Here is a 20,921-nt window from a genome sequence, read left to right as displayed (position 1 = left end):
ATAAGTGAATGGAATGAGGACACAGACTCCAAGATAGTCAAGAAATGGAGACCCTTTATTGTTCCGATGCCAGATATTATATAGCTTTCTGAGCCAGCTACATGCACTGCACACAGCTAGTGTGCGTAGTTACAGACTTCTGATTAGTGCATTCCTTTTGATCATGCATAGCCCTCTATAGGCCCATCCGAGCCTAGCAACTTCCTATTGGATCCCACTTCCTCTTATTCTAGCCTGGTTACCACTCTATGCCTGTGAGTAACCTTCTTCTTAACCCTTAGTGCACCGCTGTATCATTCAGCTCCAGTTTATCACCGAATGGGTCACCTGTAGATAAGTGGACAGTAGAAGGCCTCACTGTTCCAAAATAAGGTAGAAGCTTGAGAAAAACAAGATGAGCAGTGTGAGAACAGTAAAACAAAGATCACAAGTTCTCAAAACATAAGAAAGGAGAAATCAAAGGGCGAAAAAACAGAAATTGTACATACATGGTATAGAGGAGCATCGAGTAGCTTGTGAACCTGTAGTACTTAGCCAATGAGGAAACAGGGGAGGTGATCAGGCGTCGGGTAATAGGGAATAAAAGGTTATGATTTGTTTACTAAAATGCGTTCCTGACTGACAGGACGCCCGCCATTGCAATCATGAATAAAATAGCTTCACAGAAGATCCTGTCTGAAGAAAATTATTTGAGATTTTTCTCACAAGGATGGTAAACATGCAGCTTATCAGTCTTGGTGCGCATAAGAGCATCAGGTCACCGTCTCATCACTGAGCCTATCCGTGGTGTCTCCACTCTGCTCTACGCTCTGTACTGTTCCTTAGAGTCAGCACACCAAGTTCCCCTAGTGCAATAGCATGTAAAGTTGGAGGCCTAGGGAACGCTTAGGTAGTGCAGCTACCCTCCACCCTGAAAGCTTTTTCAATGCTGTACATTTTCTTTAAAATGTGAATATTAGTTTAATTTGCCTAGTTACTTAAGGCAATTACTCCATGAGTACCAAAAGCGATATTGAGAAGCCTACTTCCAGCATCTCTGTTGGTAATAATCACTTCATACTTGTGTGCTTATCCTCATGCCTTTTCCTTTCAAATACTGGAAAGGCAGAGACTGTTCAACAGAGTCATCTCTGATCCAAAAACCAAAACTCTGATTTCATCCCAAACTAATGCTGTCTGATGTCAGTAAAATTGCTATTACTCTGTCATCCTGGCCGTCGCAATTGTGCCTCTGTTGGACTGTCTGTCCAACCCTGTCGATCACCCCTGTCCCGCTCCCTGCCCCCCGGGTGGTTCTTCTGTCCCTCTGCCCTGCTGTCTGTCTGTCCACCTAGTTCCTCTCTTGCTGCTTGTATCCCACTTGTGCCCTTTTCCTTTTTCTTCCTCCTCCTGTGCCTCACAGCCCATTTCTGCAGGAGGCAGCTGTTCCCCAGGGCATGGATGCTGAGACGGACGGATGGACCTGCTGGATGCCTGAGCCCCGCAGCCCCCCAGGGGAAGGGGAGAATGTCTGGGCAGGGAGTTCTGCCGCAGTCTCCCTCCCAGGAGTCCTGCGTAAGAGTTTAATAAAGTTTGCTTTCTGGCTTGTGCTGCCCTCTGTGTTTGTGGACACTGTAAGTGGCTGTGGCCGTGCTGCTGGGTGCAGGTTCCTGGGTGTGGAGGGGGCAGGGGCTGGGGTGTTGGCCCCGTGTTTATTGTCCATGGGGGAGCCAATGGACACAGACAAGTGACCTGGGTGTGGGGACCACCCTGCTGGGGAGGCTGCAGGCGGGGGGGGGGGGCAAGGGCAGCAATGGTGGGGGTAGGCCTGTGCTGTCTTGCTCCCTGGGGCAGGTGTGCTGGAGCTGGTCTGTGCGGAGGGAGTGATTGGCGAGCGTGACCTGGGCTGTGGCTGCTGCGGAGCAGCAGGTGAGGGAGGGCCTGGGTGTCCGTGGCAGAGGGGAGGGAAGGGTGTTGGGGCGGCTGGGTCCTGCGGGACCCGTGGCTGGGGTAGTAGGCGGCGGATCACAAAGCACGGATTTGACTCTGGGGCGGGGTGTCAGCTGGGTCAGGTGGCTGGGAGCGTCTTGCCCCACAGCATGCTGGGAGTTGTGGTCTTTGGGCTCCGGGTTTTTGATTGGCCACATTGGTTTCCAGAGCATGCTGTGAACTTGATTAGGGAAGCTGAGGCGATTCCAGATAAGAAAGGGTTAAGAATGAAACTATTAAAGGAGAACAGAACATTAGGTGTAGGGCAGGAAGCAGATGTACGGACAATGTATCTCAAAATAGGACATACGGGCAATATATCTCGAACAAGACATTGGAATCCAAGATAAGAAAATAATGAGCAGAAGATTCGAAGAAAAAACAGTCCTTGCGGTTAGGAAGAAAGCTAAATCAGCAGAATCCTGACCAAGGGTGAAAAGTACACTGTGAGGAAGACTTATGGCCTTCCTCTCTGAGACCACCGACCACAGCTCGACGACCCCTGCCCAAGACCACTGAGAGGATCTGCGCAGGCGCAGGACACAAAAAACTGATTAGCATGAGAAGCGAGAGTAGGCGGGGTTAGATAATGAATATGTATAGGCGTTAATAAAATATTAATCACTGTGATGTATAAATTTGGGACGGCTTTTCACTTCGGGATGCACGATAGGCGGAAAGATCCCCCGTGCATCCGGCGCCGTCAATAAAGAATAAATCACTTAAAGAAATTGGATTTATGATCTTTGAATCAATCTGGCGACCCAGATGGGACTTCTTCTCTGTCGGACCGCAGGACCCGCTGGGAACAGGACTCCCTAGGGTACCCCCGGGATTTCCCGGAGGGACTCCTCGACTCAACGGATCACTGCGGAGGCAGACACGGACCCCATCATTGTAAGTGATTATATTCTTTATTTTGGTTTATTTGGTTGACCGGTCAATTGGGGTCGTCTGTAAGTCGGAAAGTAAAAGTTTTCTGCAAGACGGCATTTGGTTTTTTGGAAAGCACTCAGTTGCTGTTGGGAAACAAATAACCTTTGCATGCGAGGTTGGTATTACGTTGTGTTTAAATGTGGAACTTGACCTTGGCTATTGTCTTTGGGATTTTGATTGTACTCTTTATAACGTTACTAGGATCTTGGTGTTATTGTGGAAAGCTGCCGGCTTGTATTGTGTAACAAGAAACATTCTGAACTGTAACATGGGGGGGCAGCAGAGTAGTGGGATTCCAAAGAAAAGCCCGTTGGGATGTATCTTGAGTCATTGGAAAGATATAGGGGGATCCCCCGGTGGAATTGAAAATAAGAAAACGTTGATAAACGTTGATAAAATATTGTAATCAATGGTGGCCACTTTATAAGTTGGATTGTGAGGAAAAATGGCCACTGAATGGAACCTTAAATTATAATACTTTACTACAGTTAATGTTGTTTCTAAGGAGAGAAGGAAAGTGGGATGAGGTGTCATACGCAGATATGTTTTTCACTTTGAGAAACCACCCGGAATGGCAGAAGGAGTGTGGAATTAACTTAGCCCCACAGGATCCTTTGATCCTGGCAATAGAAAAGGATATGAAGAAGGAAGGGGCAGGAAAAATGAAAAGATGTTGTTCGGCGTGCAGTATCGGGCAGAGATGTTTGAAATTATTGCCGAGGCGACCGGCTCCGGGGCAGACGCGTGCTGCAGCGGAGCGCGGGATCGGGACAGGCAGGGCTATTTTTCGGGCATCGAGCCTACGTGAGGGAGCCGCCAGGCACCGGCAGCCCTCGTGAGGGAGGCTGACGAGGCGTAGGCGGGGCCAGCAGCGTCAGCGTCAGCGACAGCTCCTCCCCCCGGCCGTTCAAAGGCATCCCTTAGGGAGCGCGAGCGACCAGGAGCGCGGCGAACAGGGCCGGCAAACAGGGAGTGACGCGGTGGGAGTGACGCGGCAGTTAGTGAGGCAGTTGGCGCAGGGCGGGCAGGCAGGGCGGAGCGCTCACACCCGCCCATAGGGACAACTCCTCTAACGGCACTCTCCTGTCAGCTGTGCTGTAATGGTCTCCACCAGGCACGGTGCTTTCTCTAGGAAGTCAGTGCACACCCAGACCGACTGCCCGTCCAAACATGCGGCAGTTCAGGTCTCCGGATGCGGGGAGTGTCTGAGCCTCTTGCTGCCATCGGCGGGAGGCAGGGAGACTGCTTGCGTGAGGTGCGAGCAGGTGGACGACCTGGTCCGCATGGTGGCAGAGCTCAAGGAGGAGGTGCAGAGGCTGAGGGATATCAGGGAGTGCGAGCGGGAGATAGACTGGTGGAGTGACTCCCTGCAGGACCGGAGCGAGAGGGACCAGGGTGAGACGCCCCAAAGGGGGGTGGACCCCCTGCCCTGTTGCCATCGGGCAGAGGGAGGGGACCTGCGAGTTGAGGAGGAATGGAGACAGGTCCCTGCTCGACCTCGCAGGAGATGCCCTCCCCTTCCGGCGCCGCCTTCCCAGGTGCCCTTGAACAATAGGTTTGAGGCCCTGGAGCTGGAGAGACCCGTGGGTGAGGATGAGGTAGGAAGCCTACCCGGGAGGATGCCTGAGGTGAGGAAGTTGACTCCACGCCTCAGGACCGCCTCCACCAAGAAAGAAAGAAGGGTGATTGTTGTAGGCGACTCCCTCCTCAGGGGAACGGAGGGCCCTATTTGTCGGCCTGACCCCACACATAGGGAAGTCTGCTGCCTCCCTGGGGCCAGGGTCAGAGATGTTACCAGGAAGCTTCCAAACCTGGTTCGCCCCTCTGACTATTACCCGCTTTTGATAGTCCAGGCTGGCAGCGATGATGTTGAAAAGAGAAGCCTCAGGGCCATCAAACAGGACTATAGGGGGCTGGGACGATTGGTGGAGGGAGCGGGAGTGCAGGTGGTGTTTTCGTCCATCCCTACGGGGGAAGGGAGAGGCACGGAGAGGACATGGAAAGCTCATGTGGTTAATAGGTGGCTCAGAGGCTGGTGCCAGCATAGAAATTTTGGGTTTTTTCACCATGGGGAGCTTTACTCGGCACCCGGCCTGATGGCCCCAGATGGGTCTCTATCTCCAAGGGGAAAACGGATCCTAGGCCAGGAGCTGGCGGGGCTCATAGAGAGAGCTTTAAACTAGGTAAGAAGGGGGACGGGGCTCAAACAAGGCTTGTCGGAGCTGTGCCGGGGGAAACAATGGCTAGGCCGGGGAAGAAGGCGATGGCCCAGCTGAAGTGCATCTACACTAATGCACGCAGCATGGGTAACAAACAGGAGGAGCTGGAAGCCATTGTGCAGCAGGCAGGCTACGACTTGGTTGCCATCACGGAGACGTGGTGGGACCGCTCCCACGACTGGAGTGCTGCAATGCCTGGCTATCGGCTCTTCAGGAGGGACAGGCAGCACAGAAGGGGTGGTGGCGTGGCTCTCTACATTAGAGAATCTTTTGATGTTGTGGAACTCCAGGCTGGGAATGATAAGGTTGAATCCCTGTGGGTTAGGATCCGCGGGAAGGCCGGCAAGGCTAGCATCCTGGTGGGGGTCTGTTATAGACCGCCGAACCAGGATGAGGAGACGGATGAGGAGTTTTATAGGCAACTGACAGAAGTTGCAAAATCGTCGGCGCTTGTCCTCGTGGGGGACTTCAACTTCCCGGACATATCCTGGAAACACAACACGGCACAGAGAAAGCAGTCTAGGAGGTTTCTGGAGAGCGTGGGAGATAGCTTCCTGACGCAGCTGGTCAGTGAACCTACCAGGGGTGATGCCCCGCTAGACCTTCTCTTCACAAACAGAGAAGGACTGGTGGGAGATGTGGTGGTCGGAAGCTGTCTGGGGCAGAGTGACCACGAAATGGTAGAGTTCTCTATTCTTGGCGAGGCCAGGAAGGGGACCAGTAAAACTGCTGTCTTGGACTTCCGGAGGGCTGACTTTGAGCTGCTCAGGACGCTGGTTGGCCGAGTCCCTTGGGAGGCGGTTCTGAAGGGCAGAGGAGTCCAGGAAGGCTGGGCACTCCTCAAGAAGGAAATCGTGATGGCACAGGAGCGGTCCGTCCCCACGTGCCCAAAGATGAGCCGGCGTGGAAGAAGACCGGCCTGGCTCAACAGAGAGTTGCGGCTGGAGCTTAGCAGAAAAAAGAGGGTTTATAATCTTTGGAAAAAAGGGCGGGCCACTGAGGAGGACTACAAGGATGTAGCGAGGCTGTGCAGGGAGAAAATTAGAAAGGCCAAAGCTCATCTGGAGCTCAATCTGGCTACTGCCGTTAAAGACAACAAAAAATCCTTTTACAAATACATCAACGCGAAACGGAGGACTAGGGAGAATCTCCATCCTTTACTGGATGCGAGGGGAAACCTAGTTACTAAGGATGAGGAAAAGGCTGAGGTGCTTAATGCCGCCTTTGCCTCAGTCTTTAGCGGCAATACCGGTTGTTCTCCGGACACCCAGTGCCCTGAGCTGGTGGAAGGGGATGGGGAGCTGGATGTGGCCTTCGCTATCCATGAGGAAATGGTTGGCGACCTGCTACGGAGCTTGGATGTGCGCAAGTCGATGGGGCCGGATGGGATCCACCCAAGGGTACTGAGAGAACTGGCGGAGGAGCTGGCTGAGCCGCTTTCCATCATTTATCGGCAGTCCTGGCTATCGGGGGAGGTCCCGGTTGACTGGCGGCTAGCCAATGTGACGCCTATCTATAAGAAGGGCCGCAGGGCAGACCCGGGGAACTATAGGCCTGTCAGTTTGACCTCAGTGCCGGGGAAGCTCATGGAGCAGATTATCTTGAGGGTCATCACGCGGCACTTGCAGGGCAAGCAGGCGATCAGGCCCAGTCAGCATGGGTTTATGAAAGGCAGGTCCTGCTTGACGAACCTGATCTCCTTCTATGACCAAGTGACGCGCTTGGTGGATGAGGGAAAGGCTGTGGACGTGGTCTACCTTGACCTCAGTAAGGCTTTTGACACCGTTCCCCACAACATTCTCCTCGAGAAACTGGCTGCTCGGGGCTTGGACTGGCATACGCTTCGCTGGGTTAGAAACTGGCTGGATGGCCGGGCCCAGAGAGTTGTGGTGAATGGAGTCAAATCTGGTTGGAGGCCGGTCACTAGTGGAGTCCCCCAGGGCTCGGTACTGGGGCCGGTCCTCTTTAATATCTTTATTGATGATCTGGATGAGGGCGTCCAGTGCACCCTCAGTAAGTTTGCAGATGACACCAAGCTAAGTGCGTGTGTCGATCTGCTCGAGGGCAGGAAGGCTCTGCAGGAGGATCTGGATAGGCTGGAGCGATGGGCTGGGGTCAACTGCATGAAGTTCAACAAGGCCAAGTGCCGGGTCCTGCACCTGGGCTGCAACAACCCCAAGCAGAGCTACAGGCTGGGAGATGAGTGGCTGGAAAGCTGCCTGGCCGAGAAGGACCTGGGAGTATTGGTGGATAGTCGGCTGAATATGAGCCAGCAGTCTGCTCAGGTGGCCAAGAAGGCCAACGGCATCCTGGCCTGTATAAGAAGCAGTGTGGCCAGCAGGTCGAGGGAAGTGATTGTGCCCCTGTACTCGGCTCTGGTGAGGCCGCACCTCGAGTACTGTGTTCAGTTTTGGGCCCCTCGCTACAGGAAGGACATGGACGTGCTCGAGCGAGTCCAGAGAAGGGCGACCAAGCTGGTGAGGGGTCTGGAGAACAAGTCTTACGAGGAGCGGCTGAGGGAGCTGGGCTTGTTCAGCCTGGAGAAGAGGAGGCTCAGGGGAGACCTCATCGCTCTCTACAGTTACCTGAAAGGAGGCTGTAGAGAGGTGGGGGTTGGTCTATTCTCCCACGTGCCTGGTGACAGGACGAGGGGGAATGGGCTAAAGTTGCGACAGGGGAGTTTTAGGTTGGATGTTAGGAAGTACTTCTTTACCGAAAGGGTTATTAAGCATTGGAACGGGCTGCCCAGGGAGGTGGTGGAGTCACCATCCCTGGAGGTCTTTAAAAGACGTTTAGATGTAGAGCTTAGGGATATGGTTTAGTGGAGTACTTAGTGTTAGGTCGGAGGTTGGACTCGATGATCTTGAGGTCTCTTCCAACCTAGAGAAATCTGTAAATCTGTAAATCTGTAAATTGAATGAGTCAGAGGAGAGAATGGAGGATTATGTCCTCCCGCCCCAGATAACAGAACGAGGCGTGGGGGCGAGCCCAGGAAACAGCAGAATGGATAAGAAAAATGAGAGTTGGGGGAATGGAGACTTTACCCCGATCACGGCTCGAACCCGAAGTAAGGTCGGGCCCGTTATTCAAGCCCCATTATGACAGGCTATGGGGGCTAACGGACCAGCTCGGATAAAAGTACCTTTCACAACTGCTGAGTTAGATTCATGGAAGGAAGCTGTGAAAGGATACCGGGATGATCCAGAATCAGTGGCCCGGAGGTTTGAGCTGATTGTAAAGAATTTAGATCCCGATTGGAAAGATATAGAGATAATGCTGGCAGCATTATCGGAAACGGAAAAGCAACTGGTAATTAAGAATGCACAAACTCAAGTACAGACCCAGGTAACGTCAGGAGTTTTACCTGGAACTGTGGAGGTATATGTGCCCAGAGTGGACCCAAACTGGGACTATAATGATGAGGGTGATTATAGGTTATTAAAAAGATATCAGGAATGGATTAGGATCGCCTTGGAAAGTGCGATACCAAAGTCTGTAAACTGGTCTAGGTTATATACCATAAAACAGGGGCAAACTGAGACCCCGTCAGAATTTCTCGATCGACTAAGGACAGCAATGCAAAAATTTACAACGATAGACCCCTCTTCTGAGGAAGGTAAAGTCCAGCTAGTATCATTGTTCTTGGGTCAGTCTGCGGACGATATAAGGCGGAAGCTTCAGAAAATGAAAGAGCCGGATGTGAGAGATTTAGAAAGGCTGGTGGAAGAGGCATGGAGGGTATTTAGGAATCGAGAAGGGAATGAGAAACAAAGGCTGGGTAGGGCTATTGCTGCGGCAACTGTTGCGGCCTTACAGAGGCAAGAAGAACCTTTTCGGGGAAAAGGAAGAGGGAATGGGATAAGGGGAAGGTCAGTAAAGCCTCCCCTGAGACCGAATCAGTGTGCATATTGTAGGGAAGTGGGTCATTGGAGAAGGGAATGTCCGAAACAACGGGAGAAGAACAGGTTGATGGTAGCTAGTGTATCTCCCGACCAATGAAGTGGACCGGGGGATTCTACCCTAGCAGATCCGCTGGTTAAAATTAAGCTAGGGAAATCAGGACAGGAAGTGGAGTTTTTAATTGACACAGGAGCGACTTATTCTGTGTTGAACCAGAAATTGATACCAGAGGATGAGGATTTTGTGACGGTGATAGGAGCTACAGGCCAGCACGAGAAAGCCTTTTTCCTAAGGCCTTTAAAATATAAGTTAGGGAAACAGATGGGAATACATAGGTTTTTATATTTACCAGGATCCCCGAAGTCTTTGCTGGGGCGAGATTTACTAGAACAATTAGAAGCGGAAATTGTCTTTGAAAAAGGGAAGGTGGGGTTAAAGGTGAGAGAAGAAAAGCTGATAACCGCGCTAAGCTTAACGCTGATACAAGCAGACCCCATCGGTAAAGTACCTTCGGAGATTTTAGACCAAGTTTACCCAGGAGTCTGGGCTACTGACATCCCTGGGCGAGCCAAAAATGCAGCCCCGATAGTGGTGAGATTAAAGCCAGGGGAAAGGCCAGTTAAGATTAAGCAATATCCCCTAAGATTAGAAGACAGGAAAGGAATTAAGGGGATAGTGGATAAGTTTTTAAAACATGGACTGCTGGTTGAGTGTGAATCTGAATATAATACTCCTATACTACCAATTAAGAAGCCAGATGGGAAGAACTATAGATTAGTGCAGGATTTAAGAGCTATAAATAAGATCACTGAAGATATACACCCTGTGGTAGCCAACCCGTACACATTACTGACTAAATTAAAAGATAATTTAGTTTGGTTTACCGTACTGGATTTAAAAGATGCCTTCTTCTGCCTGACTTTAGCCCCAGAAAGTCAGAAGCTTTTTGCTTTTGAATGGGAAAATCCAGACTCAGGACGAAAGGCTCAATTGACCTGGACCGTATTGCCGCAGGGATTCAAAAACAGCCCCACGATTTTGGGAATCAACTAGCAAAAGAGCTTGAGGTTTGGGAAGCCCCAAACACCGAAGGAGTTCTGCTGCAATACGTTGATGACCGTTTGATAGCCACTGAGAATAGGAGCAGCTGCATGCAATGGACGATAAGTCTCCTTAATTTTCTGGGTTTGAATGGGTATCGGGTCTCTCAACAGAAGGCTCAGCTGATTCAGTCACGTGTAACTTACTTGGGGTTTGAGATTTCAGGGGGACAAAGGGAGTTAGGAACAGAACGGAAAGAAACTATCTGCCGTACCCCAGAACCACAGACCATTAAGGAATTACGAACTTTTCTAGGGATGACAGGTTGGTGCCGTCTATGGATTAATAATTATGGACTAATTGTAAAACCCCTATATGACCTCATCAAGAATAACCAATCAAAATTGGTCTGGACGGGGGAAGCACGGGCTGCCTTTAAGAAGCTTAAATTGGAGTTAATGCGAGCACCAGCTTTGGGTCTACCGGACTTGTCTAAACCCTTTTGGTTGTACTCCTATGAGAGACAAGGGATGGCTCTGGGGGTGCTGGCACAGAAGCTGGGCCCCTACAGGAGAGCTGTGGCCTACTTCTCTAAACAACTGGATGAAGTAAGTAAAGGTTGGCCGGGTTGCCTTCGAGCGGTGGCCGCTGTCATCATGAATATACAGGAGGCTCGGAAGTTCACTATGGGACAGAAGATAACCGTGCTGGTATCACACACTGTCTCGGCAGTCTTGGAGCAGAAAGGGGCACACTGGTTATCCCCTCAAAGATTTTTAAAATACCAAGCAATACTGGTGGAGCAAGATGACGTAGAAATTGTGGTTACTAACATTGTGAACCCAGCTTCTTTCCTTAGTAACGCTCCTGATGAGCCAGTGGTCCACGATTGTATCGAAACTATGGAAACTGTGTATTCTAGCCGACCAGATCTCAAGGAGGAGCCCTTGGAAGACGCGGACGAATCATGGTATACTGATGGAAGCAGCTTTGTGAAACAAGGACAACGCAAAGCAGGGTATGCGGTGACGACCACTCAACAGGTAATTGAGTCGAAACCATTACCCCCTGGGACGTCCGCTCAGAAAGCAGAAATAATTGCCCTTACGCGGGCATTGGAACTAGCAGCAGGAAAGAAAGTAAATATCTGGACAGACTCTAAGTATGCATTTGGTGTGGTGCATGCACATGGGGCTATCTGGAAGGAACGAGGATTATTAACGGCCCAAGGAAAACAAATAAAATATGCTGAGGAGATTTTGAAGTTGTTGGAAGCGGTAAAGCACCCAGAGAAGGTGGCTGTTATACATTGCCGGGGACACCAAAAAGGAACCGCTGACTTCGAGGTAGGGAACCGATTGGCTGACCAAGAAGCAAAAAGGGTGGCCGGATTGGCTGAGGCAGAAGCGCTCACTTTAATACCAGACGGTAAAATACAAACTTTAGGTGAAGGACAGGAACCTAGGTACACACAGGAAGATCAAAAGTTAATTGGGGACCTGGGAGGAAAAGCAAGGAGTGATGGATGGGTATACCTGAAAGATAATAGGGTTGTACTACCCTCTAATTTAATATGGCCTATGGTCATGGCAGAACATAATAAGACTCATTGGGGAGCAGACACCTTATATAAAAATCTGAGTCGAGTCTTGGTGGACTCTGGTAAATTTTACCTATGATCCCATTATTAACATGGCTACTGCCTTTGTGCTTACTATACGTAATGCTACAGTTTATGTTATCCACCCCATTGTTGCACTAGGGTTAAATCATGAGGAAACAGTGCTCTATCCTTCGGAGCATAGAACCTGGGCCCGGATGAAGAACGGGAAATGGCAGTCTGTGAATCTAGAATCATGTGTTACCCGGGAACAACAAGGATTTATTTGTGAGAGCAACACAATTGATGCTCAGGATGTCTGTCTTGACACTGAGCAAGGTGTTTGCCACTTTGAAATTCATCCAAATACTAGTCAAAAGACTGTGCTTGTATATATTGGTCAAGGCTGTGTGTGTTTAAGAACTGCTTGTGCTTTTGTAGAAGTAGATGAGGAAAACATAACTCTACCTAGCAAAAATCACTTTAACTTTTGTATTTGTAACTTTGTTAGAATCATCGGGTGTGATTTTTTATATTCAGCACCAGTGGTAACCCACCAGTTGATCAAGTCCAACCACACAATGTATCACAAGTTATTACCCACACCTATTGGGATGAACCTCACACTAGTGAAGCAATTACTTAAACACCAAGACCTGATCAAAATTTTAAAAGGCATTCAGGAAGATGGAGAGAAGACTTTAATCACTGTCCACCATGATACAAAAGAAATAAACAGAGTTTTGCAAAGAGTAAAACAAGACACAGATCATAGCTGGTGGGACAAACTCTTTGGATGGTCGCCAACTGCAACTGGGATTTTGAACACATTGTGTCACCCAATTATTGTTCTATTGATGTTAGTTGGTATAAGTTTAATATTGTCTTTTGTAATACTTGTTTGGAATTGGAAATTGTTACAACGAATGGCAATATTAGCTTCCCTGACGAAAGTACATGGTAAGGTATTGAGAGATACATATCGTAGAGGCTGGGAAGAAGAATTTTTGTATTCGGAAAGGTCTCTACCGACATAGAGGAAATATAGAAACAAACAAAGGTTCTGTATAAGATTAGTAAGGATAACATTTCATGGGGCTTTGAGGAAATATGGAATAAGTTAACTTCATGGTTACCCAACTTTCAATAGTTAGAACAAGTTTTTACTGATCTGGTTATGTTATTGGTAGTAGGAATATTTGTATGTATGTCACTGCGATACTGCTAATGATAAGGGCATGCAATGCAAAAGAATTTGCATGGGGAAAAGAAAAGGGGGGATTGATTAGGGAAGCTGAGGCGATTCCAGATAAGAAAGGGTTAAGAATGAAACTATTAAAGGAGAACAGAACATTAGGTGTAGGGCAGGAAGCAGATGTACGGACAATGTATCTCAAAATAGGACATACGGGCAATATATCTCGAACAAGACATTGGAATCCAAGATAAGAAAATAATGAGCAGAAGATTCGAAGAAAAAACAGTCCTTGCGGTTAGGAAGAAAGCTAAATCAGCAGAATCCTGACCAAGGGTGAAAAGTACACTGTGAGGAAGACTTATGGCCTTCCTCTCTGAGACCACCGACCACAGCTCGACGACCCCTGCCCAAGACCACTGAGAGGATCTGCGCAGGCGCAGGACACAAAAAACTGATTAGCATGAGAAGCGAGAGTAGGCGGGGTTAGATAATGAATATGTATAGGCGTTAATAAAATATTAATCACTGTGATGTATAAATTTGGGACGGCTTTTCACTTCGGGATGCACGATAGGCGGAAAGATCCCCCGTGCATCCGGCGCCGTCAATAAAGAATAAATCACTTAAAGAAATTGGATTTATGATCTTTGAATCAGTTTCACGTTGCCGCTCAGCACAGGGCCATTTAGGATGGGCAGTTACTTCCTCCGTGCCCGTGGAGCGGGGTGCTTTTTCTTGCCGTTCTTGTGTGGTCCACGCGGCTCCCGCCGCTTCCCTGAACGAGCAGACGGCCTGGAAAGCCGTGCCTGCCGTTCTGTTTCCGCCCATGCATGGAGCAGGGTGGCGCGGCGGCGCCTGGTGTCACCTGGTGGCCGAACAGCGGGCGGTGCTGTAGGCGAAGAGGCGCTGCAGTGACGCGTGGCTCTCTGCTCCCACCTGCTGGCGAAAGGGAGGTACTGCAGACGGAGGAGATGCGCATGCGCTGTAGCAACTGCCAGGCTTCGTGCCCCGCAGCATGCCGGGAGTTGTGGTCTTTGGGCTCCGAGCTTCCTGTCGGCCACTTTGGCTTCTGCGGTATGCTGGGAAATGTAGTTCCACGTTGCCACTCGGCTTCCAAGCCGGGAGCAACACGGAGCCAGGTAGGAAGGGCAGTTGTTTCCTCCCCCCTAGTGGACCGGGGTACCTCTTTTTGCTGTTTCCGTGTGGTTTTCTGCGTGGATCCCACTGCTTCTGTTAACAAGAAAACATTATGAGAAGCCGTGCCTGGTTCCACGCATGCACGGAGTCGGCTGGTGAAAAAGCAGTACCTCCGGCGGGGGGCCGGCGTGCATGCGCAGTAGTTGTGCGTCGCCCTATGCTGCCACCTGCTGCTGGAAACGTGATACTGCTTTGTTTCCCCGTCCTCTCAGGAGCCCTCTTTATGATGCTTGTACACCCTTCAGGCTCACAACGCTCATTTTCTCCTCAACTTAGTATTCCTAGTCCCTGCCTACCCGCCCCCCCCCCCCCTTTCCAAGGACCTACGTGCTCTGCTCAGGTCCCTCCTGAGGTCTTACAGATCTTTTAAATCTGCACAGCATCCTTTCCAGCTTGTACTGTGCCACTATTTTTTCCTTTCTCCTTTTGAGAATGTCTGTACCCTTTTCAGATCTTGATTGGGTTGACTTTTTTGGACCCATCTGCGTAGCCTTTTGGTTTTTAGATAGTCTACTAAGGTATGTTACTTCTCCTGTGAGTTATTTTACTACATTGAATTGCTTTTTTGGTGGTTTGTAATCTGTTACACTCCTAGATTATTTCTACCTATGTAAAGAAAGGTTTCAACTAATTACAGTCAAAAAAAAGTTTTAGTTACCTACTTGGTCATATTGTGGTCTCAATGATCAGAATTGAAGCAAAAGCACAGGAATTGTTACTTCTATAACACTCCACACACCATTGAGCTAAGCCAAATAAAAAAATGCAGCTGCTGCTCCTCCTGCGCTCTTTATCCCTTCCTGTGCTTTGCCCCTCCTCTTTCCCAGGTGATTGGGGCAGGGTGCTGGGTGGGGCCTAATGCTGTGAGCCGCAGGTGTCCTATTAGAGAGCTCATTCTGCCTGAGCTGCTCTTTGGGGTAAGTGCTTTGTTTTTCCTTCAGTCAGTTGCAGTTTTTTTTTTTTTTTTCCTTTTTTTAGGTGGGTCAGAGTCTATGGGCTGGTGTGTTTCCAAGTTGAAAGAGATAAGTATGTCTATTTAAGGTACCATCTAGTAGGATCATTTAAAGTAGATTAATCTATATAGTAGTAGGTACCTTTATTGCATGCAGCTCTTCTTCAGGTGAGTAATTGTTATAGTAATTCTTATAGTATAAGTAATTCTTTTCCCATGTTTTGTTCATGATGTTTATAGTGTGCCTTTTTATGTGTGTGTTTGGCCTGGAGCTGTCCTGCCTGGCAATTAGTGATGGTAGCTAACATGGTGGTCCAACAGTGCAATAATACATTGTCCTGACTCTTTTGGGAAAGACATCTGGTCTGTCTCTGGGTGAATACTCAAGCTCTGGGTGAGTACTTAAGGGCAGCTGGCACAGAGTCTTTTTTTCTTTTTTTCCAGCAGTAGGTAAACCTTAGGAGGAACCTGTCAAAGGAAACAGCACTTTCTGGAACTGTCAAGTTCTTGTTCGGCAACTTGGTGATTGGTTTGATCTGCCTTTTCAGATGTAAAGGCAAGCGGACTGCTGTTTTGAAATGATAAAATTAAAAACATGAAGTTTGTCAAATGTGGCAGTGCCTGTTTGCAGTCTGTTTATTGCTTTTGCTAGTGGTAGGTAACACTTCTGAGGAATCGGTCGAATGAAAGAGCACCTTCTGGAACTGTGAAGCTCTGCGTTGGCAACTCGGTGACTGGCTTGAACTACTGTCCATTTCCAGAGGGAAGCGGAAAGCTGTTTTGAAGGGAAGCTGTTCTGAAATTAAAAAAGAAAAAAAATAATGGCGCTGCTCTATGGCACCTGGAGGACCACCGCTCCGTGTGACAGTTAAAAGAATGTGATTTGGAGATGGAGAGCAGCAGAGGTAAAACAGCTGGGAAGAGAGGTATAAGTATTGCAGAGGTATTGCAGTAGGTAGGTAGGCTGTGGTTATGAGGTGCCTCAGGGTGTGCTTTGTCTTGTTTCTGCAGTTCCCTCGTGCAGCCGTGGAGAGGTGAATTCCCCGTGTTGTGGAGTGGTGCAAAAAGGTGAGAGGGTTGTCAGCCCAGTCAGTTTCCTTCACCGAAGCTAAGGTAAGTCTTTCAGGAGAAACAGGCTGATTGCCTGTGCTGCACTCTGCACGCTGTTGACCTAAGCCAGACCAAAAACAGGGCTGCTGTTCCTCCTGCTCTCTTTATCTCTTCTCATAGACGGCCCCTCCCATTTTCCACATGATTAGGGCAGGCATTCTGCCTGGGCTGCTCTTTGGGGGGTAGGGGCTTTGTTTTTCCTTCAGTCAGTTGCAGGGTTCTTTAGGTGGGTCAGAGCCTATGGACTGATGCATTTCAAATTGAGACCGGTAAGCCCATCTTTTTGAGGTAACTAGTAGGGTCTGTTAGAGCAAAGCTGCCAGGTGCCCCCCCACCTTGCAGGTGGCTGCCAAATGCCCCCCCCCCGGCCTTGCAGGTGGCCACGTTTGAGCTTGGATCTACTTTCCAGGTACAGAGGCAAGTGGACTGCTCTTTTGAAATGATAAAATTAAATATAGGGTCACCTGTGGTGTTGAAGGGTGGGTGGTAATGCTGGCAGCTGAATGTTTATCTTTTGACCGTGTTTTCCTTTGTTCAAGCTGAAATGCAGTGTGCAATACAGGACGTTGCGACCCGAGCTACCTCAGGCAAGGTGAGCAATGAACAGAGGTAGCAGTTATTTTTGGGGTGTGGTTGTCACTGCAGTTAAGTTATTACAAAAAGTAGAATAAAAATCCATTTTGCCTTTTAGAGGTGCTTTAGGTGGCTTGAGAGCAGATGGAAACATCTGCCTCGGGGGTTGAGTGAGTGGGTGAAGTAAAAGAGCGGTTGAGAGTAACTGTCCTAGGGGTGCTGTGGCTTTTGCTGCTGTGGTTGCTTTCTCTTCTGCTTATCAGGTGCCACAGGCAAGACGGGCTGTGATAGTCTTTAGAATAGGAGCAAAGCAGGTCACTGGAATGCTGTTTGGTTCCTGAGAAAGGTGTTGCAGAGGAAAAAGGTTGTCTGGCGTGGCAGTTCCTGGTGGCAGTCTTCCTCAGTAGGTGAAGAGGTGCCTGAAGCCCCATCCCGTGTAGCCTGAAATGGTGTGTCTGTGTTTGGGTTGGGGTTGCACCTTGGTGAGTGTAGGGATAGGATTTAAGCTGGTGCAGCAGAGGGCCAGGCTCCATTGTCCTGTAGTGTGTTTTGAACCATCAGCATAGCCTTTTGGTTTTCAGATAGCCTACTCAAGTACGTGATTTATGCTGCGAGTGATGTTATTACATGGAATTGATTTTTTTTCTGGTGTGTAATCTGTTATGCTCCTAGATTTTTTTTCCTGTATAAAAACAACGGTTTGAGCTGCTTGCAGTTGAAAAAAACTTCAGTTACTTGTGTTATAAATGACTGGGTCCCAAATAGGATTACAATCAAAGTTTACAATTTATTAAATGAATAGAGGCAAGCAAACAGCGCTGGGTGCGCCGGGAGTCTCTGCTCCACCAGGACGCACACCTGTTACGTAAGGCGGCTGGTTTTTATGCTCCTAGGCTAATACATATTCATTACTACTTCTAGAAGAGGCAGGGTTATTATAATTGGTTTCCCGAATCCGAAGTCCTCCCAGGTGCGCCTGCTTATCAGTCTCTGTTAGTTTCTCGGGGGCCGCTCGGACAGGGAGGCTCATATTCTTCCTCCTTATCTAGTGGTCTCTTGGCCGGCTGTCAGAAGTTACTGCACGTCCGTGCAAAGTCAGCAGTTTTTCTCTGAAGAAATCCCTTTGTTCTCTTCTCGCCTAAACCCAGGCCTCAATGTTAACCCTTCACACCCCTTAGTGGCACGAATTGCTGGACTATTCCTTACAATTCCTCCCTTTTTTTTTTTTTAATATCATCAATTCGTGTCTCTTCTTCAACTTTTGTTAGTAGCAGTTGGATTTCATCAGTCAGTTCTCGGGGTGTCCATTTCTTAAGCATCATTATCGACACATCACCTTTTCTCTCCCAAAGTCATCACAAATTGGGTGCTATTTATTACTCGCCGTATCAACAACGTAAAGCAAGGTATCATACAAGGTATAAACAATAATGTCATTACACCACATAAAAATAAAAATAGCATTCTTTTAACCCATGGTCCACCGGGCAACCATGAAAAGAAATCCCCATCCATACCCTTCCAAGTTTGTACTGGGACGTGGGCTAGCTTTTTAATTTCTTTTGTTATCTGCTTAACCACTTTTCCATTATCATCAATTTGTAAACAACAATTAGAATCGTTCAGTTTTCCACACACTCCCCCTTCTTCTGCTAGTAAATAGTCTAAGACCATTCTACGTTGAAAGATAGCATTCCTCATCTGAGTGGATTGATCAGCCAGAAGATCCAAGGTTGTCGCTGTTTGATTGGTTACAACTTCGAGGATAGCTTGCGACCTAATTATTCGGTTCAAATTATAAATAGGTTCTCGGGCTCCTGATACCAACTCATTCGGGTTCCAGGTAGCTGGCCCATAATGCTGTATGATTCTTTCAGGAGGCCATTCATCCTTTCCCCATTTTTGGGCACTATCCCCAGATAAGGAAGATCGTTTTACTCTGTTCAGGTCATCATATAATCTTATTCCTAAATGATTTCCTTGTGTTTGTGACAATAAAAAGAACAAGGGTCTTATGTACCCCACATAGCATATTCCCGACCAGTTTCCGGATAGCCTCTTGTAAGCATGTTTGCCACACACCCAATAACGTCCCTTTAGGGCCCACGTCCCGTTTGGAAAATGACCGTCCCATCCATCTTTACCCTTTGGGGCGTGATAATACAGAGTGTCCTTGTTACCGAGTGGTCCTGTTACAATGTCTGCCCCGTTTGTACTCGTATATGCACGCTTCCAAGCTCCCACGTTGGGTTTCCACTTACAGTCACAATTCAGTTCTCTTTGGCGACCTGTCATATTATAAACCTTTTTCGCCGTCCAATCTTGAGAGTGTGGGAAGCGCCTTCAATCATGGGGTTGGGCCCGCTTTCAGAGCTTGTGTTACCATTCAGCCCTTCAGGGTGATCCAGCTCCTGGAAAAACTAATCACAATTTTATTATGGGTTTAAAAGGTTCTCATGTTATTTTTCTCAGGACAAACTGATCTTGGTGTGGGAGAAGTCCGGTCGAGGCACTCTCACTCGGCGGTCAATACCCATAGGGGTTGCCTCCCTCGGTAGACCATACACGCCGCAGTGGAGGGTCCTACCCCGGTCTTGCCTTCTCCCTTTCCTCCCTTCAGCCTTGTCCTCTTTATCCAGTGCCCTTAATTCATGCAGAACCTTATTGCTGGGATATCAGTTCCTCTTTAGTCTCAGTTTCAGTTCCCCAGGAGTGGACTCAACCCTCCAGGCTTCGGTAGTTATTGGTCCTTTTATTCTGGATGCGTGGGTCCAACCCCTTCTTGCTGTTCTCACAGCTGTTTCAGTAGTAAGTAAAACAAGGTACAGTCCCTCCCATCGGGGGTTCAATGATTCTTCTCTCCAGGTTTTTATTAAGACCTTGTCTCCTGGTTGTATTTTATGAATAGCAAATCCTAAAGGTGGTGTCTGAGTCATCATCCCAATTTCTCTTAGCTCCTGTAATCTCCTTCCAATGGTAATTATGTATTTCTGGATACTATGATCCTCAACTACATTGTTCCCTAGGGGCATCCCTTGAGAATAAGGCATACCATATAACATTTCATATGATGATAATCCAGTCACACTGTGTGGTTTAGTTCTTATATTTAAAAGTGCCAATGGTAAGCATTTCGTCCAGGGCAGCTGTGTCTCGATCATTAACTTAGCCAATTGTTGTTTTATTGTTTGATTCATCCTTTCTACTTTCCCTGAGCTTTGTGGGTGCCACGGAGTGTGGTATTCCCACTGAATACCTTTCAAGGGGTACATCCTTCAAATCTTTGTGGCTGGCGTATGTTCGATTATTTCCACACAATTGTGTTCCAACGGTCCTTCTTCTGGAACGGTTCCTAGAAATACTGCTGGATATAACAGGTTAGTCGTTTTCAAGGTTATGTCATCTTGTTCAGTTAGGATTGCCTGATATTTCATCATCCAGCTGGGTGATAACCAGTGCCCCCCCCCCCCCCTTTGTTCCAAAACGGTTGTTACCATATGTGGTCCAAAAACTTCAATACGTTTTCCCATTTGAAGGCAAATAATTTTCTACTATCTTTATCAAGAGGCATGCAAAAGAAGGCATCCTTTAAATCTATCACGGTAAACCATTTATATTTCTCTTTCACAGATGTTAACAAGGTGTAAGGATTAGCTACTACCGGGTGAATATCCTTTGTTATTTCATTTATTGCTCTAAGATCTTGTACAGATCTATACTCGCCATTCGGCTTCTTTACTGGAAAAATTGGAGTATTGTATTCCGATTTACATTCTTCCAGAATCTGATATTTGAGAAATTTGTCAATAATTTTCACTATTCCCGTGCCTAGCTTCTATCTTAAGTGGATATTGTTTGATTCAAACAGATTTGGCTCCTTCCTTTAATTCCACCTTTACCAGTTGTGCCAGTTTCGACTTCCCTGGTACATCTGTTTCCCGTACTGTTGCTATAACTGCATTTTCTACTTCTCTTGGAATATTAACAAAGGGTTTATCTTTGATCATTAGGATTTGGCCTACTTTGGACTCAGGTACCTTCATTATTAATTCTCCATCCTCAAAGGTTATTGTTGCATCTAATTTGGCTAATAGATCCCGTCCCAAGAGTGGCATCGGGCATTCTGGTACATACTAAAATTTATGGGTTAGTTCCTCACCCCCAAAACGCAAATCAAGGGGTCGTAAGAATGACCATTCTTCCTCTTTCCCTGTGGCTCCAATTATT

The sequence above is a fragment of the Anser anser genome, assembly GCF_964211835.1.
Source record: "Anser anser genome assembly, chromosome: 2".
NCBI lineage: Eukaryota > Metazoa > Chordata > Aves > Anseriformes > Anatidae > Anser > Anser anser.
The sequence above is the reverse complement of the archived record's forward strand: the minus strand, read 5'-3'. Positions refer to the sequence as shown.